Here is an 11,493-nt window from a genome sequence, read left to right as displayed (position 1 = left end):
ATGTTTAATGTTCACTAACAATAAAGAAATATGCGACTCAATCCAGTCAATTCAGACCTATCCACAATAGTACAATGCTATAATTATTTACTTTAAATAGCAACCAAATTATAATAAATGAAAAAAATAATAGTTTATATGTAATACTTGGACATTATACATAACACCAAATTATAGAACTGCTTATCAAGAAAATAATATTTTAACACAAAAATAGCATGGTATTAAGGCTTAAAAACAAAAGTAGCATGCCAAAATTTCGTATGCAAATTGCTATATACTACTTACAGATCATGTAAATAAAGAATTTTCATATGGAAATTGTTATACATAACTCACACATAATGTAAATAAGGAAAACCCATAAACTAAGGTCTCAACAATTCTTGACAGAATATCAATTTCATCGTAAAGGTGGAGATCTGTAAACTTTCTTGAACAAAATTGTAAAAGAAGTGACTTGATGTTACTTTTAAATTCTCCATTATTTGATTCAACATTCCCACGATCCAAATATTCTTTAACCTATTTAAATCACAAAAGAAAAACATTGGTGAGGTCAAGGTTGGGAGGTCATGTTGGTCGTGGTTAAGGTTAGCGGTGGTGGTGAGGTCAACACTAATCTCTTTGTTAGATTTAAGTTAATTGTTTAATTTGTAACTCTAATTTTTCAAAAAAAAAAATAAGAATAAAACAAATACATAATTGGTCAAAACTTATGAAGCATTATAATCAAATATTTTAAACTTTTGGAAATAAATGGAAAAAAATCTCGAACAACAAAATATATCCATTAAAACATACAATTCAGAAATTACATTATGATGAAATATTTTCTATCAGTACCATATCTTTTTTCACCATAGAACTGACAAAGCGAAATGATCTTTTGATACCATTAAAATCATTTGCACAACTTCCATCTTTATCTATATCCGCCATTATCTGATTAATCTGTTGAGAAACAAAGGTTTCCAAGCAAAATTTTATTCCATAAACAACATGATTTATCCTCATAAGTAAAATATATATTCATATCAATCTTGATATCAAGGCAGTCTAAATGATATCAAAATCAAAATATAAAAATTTGAATTGTTATCAATGCATTCATATATGATATCTTAACAATGTGTTTTATAGTTAGAAGAGGGGATATACTTAAAGGAAACAATAGAAACTCCTGAATTTTATCACAAAAAAAAAATATTTACAAATGAACTCAATTACATATTTAAACATTTTCTTTTTGAAGGAAAAATAGAAAAAACAAAAGCAACATAGAGCACTGTTTCGCCGTTGGGATAAGTAAGCATTCTCAGCACAAAAATCATCAATGACCATAAATGATTACTAATTAGCTTCAAATCGGCACCATCAATGATTAGAGAGAAGAAATTAGCTTATTGCAAATTACTTAGCAGGGTATGAAGTATGAACTACATTTATGATTATCAATGACTCTTGATAATAATAAATTCTTGCTTTATTGATGGTCATCCAACATCTTTTGAGCCATATAGAGAAAAAAATATGTGTTAAAAGTGGATTCAAAAGGTAAGAAACGAAAGACAAAGTGACTTGTGAGTATGTCAATTTTAATAATGCATAAGAAACACACCTGAAATCCAATTCCCTTGACACCACCATCAAACCGAGGAACTATAACCCCATATTTGGTGAATCTGACATAAAACACAAATAAAATTGTTAAAAAATCACATGCTTAATTGTGATCAGTTCGAGTTTGGGAGTGAATCCAATGCCAATACACAAAATTGAAAAGTTCAAAAACCCAAAAGAGAAACAAAACTTAAAAAATATATCAACTTAGGGCTAGATAACATAAATCGATTTAGGGTTCTTACCTAGTACTACACAGACTAATGGTGTCGCTGGCTCAACCACGCTACACACCACAAACATCACCACCTCCAAAACCTTCTAGAATAGCGATGGTGATGGTCTTGAAGGTGGTGAGTGGTTCGACACTGGTGGTTGGTGAAGGCTTCAATTTTATAAGATGAACAACCTCACAACAAAACCTGAAAAAACTGAAATCGGGCATAACAATAGATCACTATAAAAACCCAAAAATATGCTAACCTTGATATGTTGAAGGCTTTAGCTTTATAAGATCAACCTCAAAATCAATCACGATTGGCCTGTCTTCATATGTTGATCTCTATTTCCTTCAATTTTTAAAAAATGTGAAAGATTAACCTTTATGTGCTTTGAGAGTCAGAGAGAGAAGAGTGAGAGCAAAAGATGCAGACGATATATGATTTGGTGGTGGAGAGAGAGAGGAGATGAATGAGAAGAGAGTTAGCTTTATCCATTTACATACCTTCCGGCTTTTTCTCCCCAAATTCATAGTTGTTCAAAATACACATCAGCTCATATATAATCAGTTACATAGACATAAACATATGATAAAATAGAAAATCAAAAGAAAAAAAGAGATATTAAAGGGAATAGTGGAAAGTTGTGCGATGGTTGTTGTTAATCAACCTCAATCGATGATTTTGAAAGGACGCGAGGTTGACAAATAAAGGCTATGTAGATACTAAATGGAATTGAATTTGTAATTTGATATGGGAATAAATAGTTTACCCGGATATGAATAGCTCATGATACAGGAAGATGGTTGAGAGATTTTTGTCACACCCCAAACTAAGGATGGCGGAAACATCCGGGGGTGGAGGACTTCATGTGTAGTATCATAACAACAATGGCAATAGTGATGAAAGTAAACACAACCAACATATATATAATTGAAAGAGTTACATCATTGTATGAATTACATGTTTCAAAATCAATTACAATATGTTGACAAAATATGATAACTTTGACGCCTCAACGTCTCATCCTCAAAAACACTTTGTTACCTGTTTAGCGATTTCCTGAGAATACAAGTTGTTTAAAAAAATGTCAACACAATGGTTGGTGAGTTCATAAGTTTTTGACAGTAGGAGTTGGAAAATCAATCTTTATAATGAGTTGTATGTTACCAAGAAAATCCAATATTTTCCTTATAAAAGTTAGGTGATCCTAAATACCAGGACCGAGAACGAACAAGTAATTTCCATAGTTAATGATATGAACGTGGTTTTAAATTAGCATAAAACCCCTTTTTGACATGAAAGCGCACAAGTATTATTCCAAACTTAAAGTAATTTCTGAGAGCTAAATCGACATAACTCGCTAATTTAAGAGTAGAACCCGTAAATCTTATGATTTGTTAATACCACATGTGAGCTATTATAACCATACTTGACATGGATGGCCTCGTAATACGACGTTCTTCAGGCGTCACCGTTAAATGACATTTGTCACCACAGACCTGCCGATCTAGCTGTTGCAAGCAGCTCTGGTGTGGGTTTGTCAAACCCAATATAGATCTATACACAACTATCACGTTCTCCCTACAAAAGACTCTGGTTACAATTTACAGGACTTTTTGACTTTGTTACTTTGGAAGTAACCCGAAGTGAATGACTCACAAATTTATTCATTAACAAATTTACGTGAACTAAACTGAAAACCTTTGGTAAATAAGTTTGAGAAGTAAATGATACATAAACTATACCTATTATAGTTTATCCAAAACATTTGTAATGTATAAGATTTTTTTTATGAAAATGCCTTAATGCTATGAATCCATAAACTATGTTCATTATAGCTTAATATACGTGTTCTAAATGAATGAATAATCTTATCATGAATGACTATGTTTCAGTTTATGATGATAAACTAACAAGGAAACACATTCAATATTTAGAACTTATCGTTATACACTTTGCTCAACATAATACAAAGTGTTATGAAAGTTATAAGCTGTTAACTAATTTTCAACCTTTCTACACTGTTTTTGAAAAGTCATAGAAAAATCATACGAAGTCGAAAACTAAATCCGTAGATTCAGAGAGTTCCCAAAATGTGTGTAGTTTACTCATAATTTTTATCATGATTTTCAATGACCTTCAACTTGGGTGAAAAAGTCCATAGTCACAGACTGGTCCGGATTGGTGTTTGAAATGATAGGCAGTTTTGTAAAAAACACCATAAATTGTAGAAAAGTCGTATGGAGATGTGCAAGTAGTCATTTTAAAGCTAAGAACTGGAACTACTTACACCTAAAACAGTTTTTCAAACAAAAATGTTTAAGTTGTCCAAAACAGTCCGTGAATGGAGTCCAGCTTTTCTGATGAAATCTGTTAGAAAATTTTAGTTATGTTCTTGGTGTTTTAACTTGTATTCCCCCCCTAAAAACTTGAGAAAATATGAAAATGTAGGGGTATGAACTCACCTTAAGTGATTTCAGTAGATGATTGTTGAAGAATGGAAGTGTTTAACTCAAGAACACTTGGAGATGCCTTGAAGATTTTCGAGAATCTAGCATCATAGTTATGGAGTTTGTGTAAGCAATCAATGATTTGAGTAGAATGAAGTGCAATAATCACAAGGAGGATGAATTATACTTACCAAGAGTGGAAGAACACTTGATGATCAGCCTTGGGATCTCGAATTAGAGAGAAAAGTTTGAGGGAAAAGTTGGAGTTGGATCATTGGTGAAATGAGAGTAATTGAAAGAAAAATGAGGAGAGAGGTTGAGTGACCAGCCCTAAAAACGTGGGGATGGCTTGTGAGAGGGGTAAAAAGTACAAGGAAGTGACAAGGTATGGTGGGGAGGAGTGTGGGTTAGGCATGGAGTGGGTATGGGGTTGCTTGTGTCATAAAATAAAGTAAAGTCAACACTCTACCTTTGTACTTCACCTACTCTCTTTTGGATAAGGTTTTATCCTTTAAACGTGATAAATCATTAATTAAGGGGTCTTAGATGTTAAAATAAAGTTTTGGGTGAAAATCTCGTGTTAAAACAATTAAAAACGGGCCTAAAACGCAAAATTAGTCGAAAACCAGGAGAAAAGGGACTTCCAGCGAGACCTCTCGATCCTAGGCCGAGGTTCGGACCCTAGGCCAAGGTTCGGTCCCTAATGATGCTAGGCGCGAAGCGAAGGGGGGCGAGGAAGTGAGAGGCAAAGGCTCGGTCCGAAGGGTCAGAACCGAAATGGACCGAAGGTTCGGGTTCGGGTGATGTGCGAGGTTCGGTTACAGGAGCCTTCGGGTTCGGTTCTTTGAGTGAGGTTTGGTTCGGCAGACTTCGGCTCAGAAGGGTTCGGTCCCTTAAGAGGACTTTCGGGTCCTAAGAGAACTTTCGAGTCCTAAAAGGAGTTTCGGCTCCTTAAGTTCGTTTTTCACGTAGACTTTCGTTTTTGGGCTGTTTTCGCCAAATTCGAGGGTCGGGATGCCCCGAGTGGTTATAGAAAGTTGAGAGAGATGTTGAGAGAGATTTGAGAGAGATTCCACATACTTAAAGAGATTTGGGAGAGATTTGACATTCTTGGAGAGATTTCTCATACAAAGAGATATTTGGGAGAGATTTCACATACAAAGAGATATTTGGGAGAGATTTTACATACTTAGAGAGATTTGGGAGAGATTTGACATTCTTGGAGAGATTTCTCATACAAAGAGATATTTGGGAGAGATTTGACCATAGAGAGAGAGAGATAGAGTGGAAACGATTGAGAGTGGTTTCATGTGTGACAATTGTGAGTGTTTGGCTCTACAACACAAGGTCCGTAGACCCCGTTAAGCCATGTTTTAGGATCTTACACACTCCCGATGAGTATGCAACATTTTTTTTATTGTTCTTGTTCATTGTTTAGCACTAAGGTTAAGGAAATTTAAACATACAAACTTTCCAAGTGATGTTTTCTCATTAAAATAGTGAGTTATACAGTAATTACATAACGTGCGCCCTAATACACAAGGTTAAACGAGTCGATCGGTTTGACTTGATGACTTTGACTTGACTCGAAATTGAAGATTGTCACATCATCCCCCCGTTAGAGGGAATTTCGTCCCGAAATTTAAACTCGGACTGGGACTTCAAGGGTTTGGGAAGAGATGCAGATACTTTTGTTTCATTTGGTCTTCGCGTTCCCAGGTGAACTCAGGTCCTCGTTTCGCGTTCCAACGAACCTTCACTATGGGAATGCGACTTTGTTTCGTCCTTTTGATCTCCCGATCCATGATCTCGACTGGTTCCTCCACGAAGTGGAGGTTTTCGTTAACTTCGATTTCGTCGAGTGGTATTACGAGTGTCTCATCAGCCAGACACTTCTTCAGGTTCGATACGTGAAAGGTGGGATGTACCTTATCGAGTTCTTGAGGTAATCGAAGCTTGTATGCCACTGGTCCCATCCTGGCAAGGATTTCAAATGGACCAATATACCTTTGATTCGGTTTCCCACGCTTGCCAAAATGTATCATTCCTTTCCAAGGGGAAACTTTTAGTAGCACTCGATCACCAACCTGGAATTCCAAAGGTTTACGTCGCTTATCCGCGTAACTCTTTTGCCGATCTCGGGAGGCCTTCAGCCTCTCTCGGATTTGAACAATCTTTTATGTGGTCTCCCTTATGATTTCAGGACCAGTGAGGGTGCTATTAGGGACTTGCCCCCTAGCTAGCTGAGTATCCCCCACTTCGGCCCAACACAGGGGTGATCTGCACTTGCGACCGTAGAGAGCTTCGAATGGAGCAACCTTAATGCTAGTGTGATAACTGTTATTGTAGGAGAATTCAATCAGTGGCAAATGGGTATCCCATGCTTTACCAAAGTCTATCACACAGGCTCTCAACATGTCTTCTAATGTTTGTATAGTGCGCTCGCTTTGCCCGTCGGTTTGTGGATGGTAGGCCGTACTCATGTCTAGCCTAGTTCCCAAGGATTTCTGGAGGGACTGCCAAAATCGCGAAGTGAATCTACTATCTCGGTCGGAGATAATAGATATTGGTACACCTTGTAGTCGCACAATCTCCTTGATGTATATCCTGGTTAACTTCTCCATCTTGTCGGTTTCCTTTATTGGCAAGAAGTGCGCATACTTGGTCAATCTGTCTATGATTACCCATATAGTGTCAAACCCGCCTGAAGTCTTAGGCAGCTTGGTTATGAAGTCCATGGTTATCCGTTCCCACTTCCATTCCGGTATATCAGGCTGTTGTAGTAGTCCTGAGGGTTTCTGGTATTCCACCTTGACCTTGGCGCAAGTCAGACACTTGCCCACATAAGTAGCAATCTCGGCTTTCATATTCGGCCACCAGTATAACTTTTTGAGGTCTAGATACATCTTTTCTGACCCTGGATGGATGGAGTATCGAGTCTTGTGTGCTTCATTCATGACCACGTCTTGGATCCCACCGAACTTCGGTGTCCAGATTCGGTTACTGAGATAACGAGTTCCGTCATCCTTGACTTCTAAGTTCTTATCCATTCCCCTTAATGCCTCACCTGCCACATCCTTTGGTTTCAAGGCTTCTAGTTGAGCTTCCCTGATTTGCGTGGCCAGGTGGGAATGGATGGTCATGGTTAAGGATCTTACTCGGTGGCCCGAATATTCCTTCCTGCTTAGGGCATCAGCCACTACATTGGCCTTGCCCGGGTGGTAGCGAATTTCGCACTCGTAGTCGTTTAGCAGTTCAACCCATCTTCGTTGCCGCATGTTGAGCTCTTTTTGATTGAGGATATGCAGAAAACTTTTGTGATCGGTGAAGATGGTGCATTTTGTGCCGTAGAGGTAGTGCCTCCAGATCTTTAAGGCGAACACTACCGCCCCCAGTTCAAGGTCATGGGTAGTGTAATTAACTTTGTGTGTCTTAAGTTGCCTTGATGCATAAGCGATGACTTTCCCTCTCTGCATGAGCGCGCATCCGAGGCCTTGTTTTGAGGCATCACAATATACCACGAAGTCATCGGTTCCTTCTGGAAGAGACAAAATTGGTGCGCTGCATAGGGCTTGTTTTAATGTTTGGAAAGCGGCTTCTTGTTTATCTCCCCACTTAAATACCACACCTTTCTGAGTCAAGGTGGTGAGTGGTTTGGCGATCTTGGAGAAGTTTTGTATGAATCTTCGGTAGTAGCCGACGAGCCCTAAAAATTGTCGAATTTTTGTCGGCGTTGTAGGTGCTGACCAGTTTTTGATAGCTTTGATTTTAGAGGGATCCACGTGTATCCCCTTCTCGCTGAACACATGGACAAGAAAATTCACTTCTCTGATCCAGAATTCGCACTTAGAGAATTTGGCGTAAAGCTTCTCAGCCCTCAGTGTTTCCAAGATTAGCCGGAGATGTTGACGGTGCTCTTCCTCGCTTTGGGAGTATATTAAAATATCGTCGATGAATACAATCATGAATTTGTCTAAGTAGGGTCGAAACACTCGATTCATCAGGTCCATAAATACCGCCGGTGCGTTCGTTAATCCGAAGGGCATTACCACAAACTCATAGTGCCCGTAGCGAGTTCTGAACGTAGTCTTGGGAATATCCTCTTCTTGAACTCGTAGTTGATGATAACCCGACCTTAGGTTGATTTTTGAAAAGTAGCTTGCTCCTTGGAGTTGGTCGAAGAGGTCATCGATTCAGGGTAGGGGATATCGGTTCTTGATAGTGAGTTTGTTTAGCTCCCGGTAGTCTATGAACATGCGAAATGATCTGTCCTTCTTCTTTACAAACAGGACCGGTGCTCCCCAGGGTGAGAAGCTTGGCCTGATGAATCCTTTGCTCAACAGTTCATTTAACTGGCTGGAAAGTTCTTGCATTTCTGTCGGTGCTAAGCGGTATGGAGCTTTGGCGACGGGGGTAGCTCCTGGAATTTAGTCGATCCGGAATTCGACTTGTCGTGCGAGGGGTACACCTGGAAGATCTTCGGGGAATACATCGGGGTAGTTGCACACCTCGGGAATGTCGTTGATATCATTCACCTCTTGTTTTGTATCTACTACGTGGGCTAGAAATGCGTGGTATTCCTTTCGGAGATACTTTTGGGCCTTGACGCAAGAGATGATTTGCAAATTTGAATTGGGTTTGTCGCCATAGATGAAGAGGGTTTCGCCATTTGGCAGATTAAGGCGAACGGCCCTTTTGTAACATAGAATGTCGGCACGATGGAAACTTAACCAATCCATACTGATGATTATGTCAAAACATTTTATTGTGACCAGCATCAGGTCTACTTTAAACGAATGGTTGTCTAGAGTGAGGGTTGATATGTGCATATTTAGTGTGTATTTAGTATAGTTTTTTTATTTATATAGTAGCTAAATTATTGCATATTATGGACAAAAGGTACTTAAAAGTGTTAAATTATGTTTTTCAGTCCAAAGATGAAGCTCGGAAGCAAAAGGAAGCAAGAGAAACAGTTAGGAGTTCGAGAGTGGAATGAAGAAGGAAAAAAACACTAAAAAAAGCTTCTACTCGTCGAGTCAGATAGCTACTCGACGAGTCCGGTCGAGGAATCAGAAGGATAATGACTCGGGATCCCAGATAGTTATCGCAATACGAGGAATGTGAGAGGGACTCGACGAGTCACCACTTGACTCGACGAGTCGGATCCTATATTTAAAGATAATTCCACAGATCTAGAGGGGAGAGTTCTGGAAGAGTTCTGGGGGAGTTCTGGGAAGTTTCAGAAGTGCTTAGCTGCGAATAAGAAGCCAGAAGAACCCTAGAAGTCGACCAAGGAAGCTAGAATCCAATTCCGGGAGTAATTAAGGCATAATTCCACCATTCTACTTATTTCTTTTGTTTTGTCAACATGATTAAGCAACTTGAACTTATTTGTTTGTTGTTATTTACCTTAGTTATGAACTAAATTCTTTAAACTTCTATTTGGGGATACGAAATTGGTAATATGGTTTGATTCTTGGTAGGATTAATTCTATGTTGGTTAATTTAGTTATTTTAGCTTGCTAAAGAACCTTGTGTGTGAATGATAATTGATTTTCTGTTAATAGGGAGATAATTAATTAGCATGAACATCTATTAGTTATCAATCTCATATGCTTAGTGAACACTTTTTGTCATATGTCTAGTGTAATGACCATGAAACTAGGATTAATAAGAAAATCAAGTAAATTTATGTCCAAGCTTGTGAGATGACCATTGAACAAGAAGTTAATTAAAAGATAAATTAATTAGCTATTGCAAGTCTAACTTAACCCGAATATTATATCTAGTAAATTTAATTGGAATAGACAATTGGCCATTGTTTAAATTGATTTATTTGCTAAGGATTAATGAAGTGAATACGAAATTAATCAATTGAATCGGTAACTAGCAAAAGAATTAATCCATTGCACTTTTACCTTCAAATCAACCATAGGATCAATTAAGTTGAACTAAATAGAAGTACTTCTCCGTTATTGAATCTAGTCAAAGTCTTTATTTTCTAGCTTAAATTAGTAATTTTCTAGTCTTGTAAAACTAGAGAACAACCCCTGCTTTTTAATTAACTTAGATTAAATTAGTTTTTAGTTTAATTTGCCGTTCCCTGTGTTCGATACCCTGCTTATTTAGCTATACCACAATTGATAGGTTCACTGCCTTTTGTGTGTTATTTGATAATTAAAAGTAGGTTTAAAACTAGTGGGTTTTACACACATCAAGTTTTTGGCGCCGTTGCCGGGGAACGATTCTAAAATTAATATTAAAATCTAGTTTAATCGATCCTTTGTGTGGGATTTATCTTACACAAAGTTATTTACAAAGCAAATCAGTAAGTAGATTTAGTTTTAATAAATTCCGTTTTTAGATTTACTAGAAATTTTTCTTTTCTGTTTTTTGCCTTGTACTCGCCGAGTGCATGCGAGCAGACTCGGCGAGTCCATCGCAGTTTTAGTCCCTATTTTTTTTATTCCGTTTTTGTTCCTTTTACGCGTTTTGTTTCTTTTGTTTCATTTCTTTTCAGCTGTTTCATGACCCGAGGATCGGACACACCTCTAGTACCACCTTTGGAAGACCCGGAATCCGCACTAAAGAGAAGCAAGGGAAAAGCCGAAGGAGAAACCGCAACTTCAAAGAACTCACCACTCAAGAACTTGAAATCCATTTTCAGCAAGAAGAAAGGCAGCAAATCAGGAGCATCCAGTGCCTCATTAACAATTGAAGAACCAATTCACGAAGATATCGAGTACGAGACCGAGGAAGAAGAAGAGCATATTTCCGAGCACGAAACCGATTCCGAAGAAGAGTTAGCTATCACTATGGCTAACATCGATGAAGTCCCCATGGGGGAGTGGAAGAAAAGGATGCGTGATGACACCGGGTCGGGACTTGTGCAACCCGCAATTCCCGCAACCGCTACGTTTGAGCTAAAGGGCCATATTCTCGCTCAACTCAAGGAGATCCCTTTTTACGGGAGAGATCATGAAGACGCTTACAAGCATTTGGACGAAGTAAATGATGTGGCCGATTACTTCAACGTGCCTAATGTTCCACGCGAGACCCAGCTTCTTCGAATGCTTCCTGTCACGTTTAAAGGCGCTGCAAAAGATTGGTTAAAATCACTTCCTCCCGGATTGGTCACCACATGGGCCAAGATGAAAGAAGAGTTCATTGACCATTTCTGCCCACCTTCCAAGATAGCC

At 38.2% G+C, this 11,493-nt stretch overlaps 1 long non-coding RNA gene across 2 annotated transcripts; it reads right to left on the bottom strand.

Annotated features, from left to right (window-relative positions):
- Positions 1-296: 296 nt before the first annotated feature.
- Positions 297-2,548, bottom strand: LOC145086595 (uncharacterized). 2 transcript variants are annotated; one of them, XR_013700511.1, is made up of 5 exons: positions 2,348-2,548; positions 1,869-2,192; positions 1,622-1,685; positions 847-954; positions 297-525 (listed from the first exon to the last, which is right to left on the bottom strand). It is a non-coding gene; the product is annotated as an uncharacterized LOC145086595 (long non-coding RNA). The 2 variants fall into 2 exon arrangements; XR_013700510.1 differs by lacking the exon at positions 2,348-2,548 and having other exon boundaries at positions 1,869-2,341.
- Positions 2,549-11,493: the final 8,945 nt, after the last annotated feature.

Source organism: Lactuca serriola, chromosome 2 (genome assembly GCF_051521515.1).
Source record: "Lactuca serriola cultivar US96UC23 chromosome 2, Lser_US96UC23_V15, whole genome shotgun sequence".
Lineage (NCBI taxonomy): Eukaryota > Viridiplantae > Streptophyta > Magnoliopsida > Asterales > Asteraceae > Lactuca > Lactuca serriola.
This window is presented reverse-complemented; position numbering and strand designations above follow the sequence as displayed.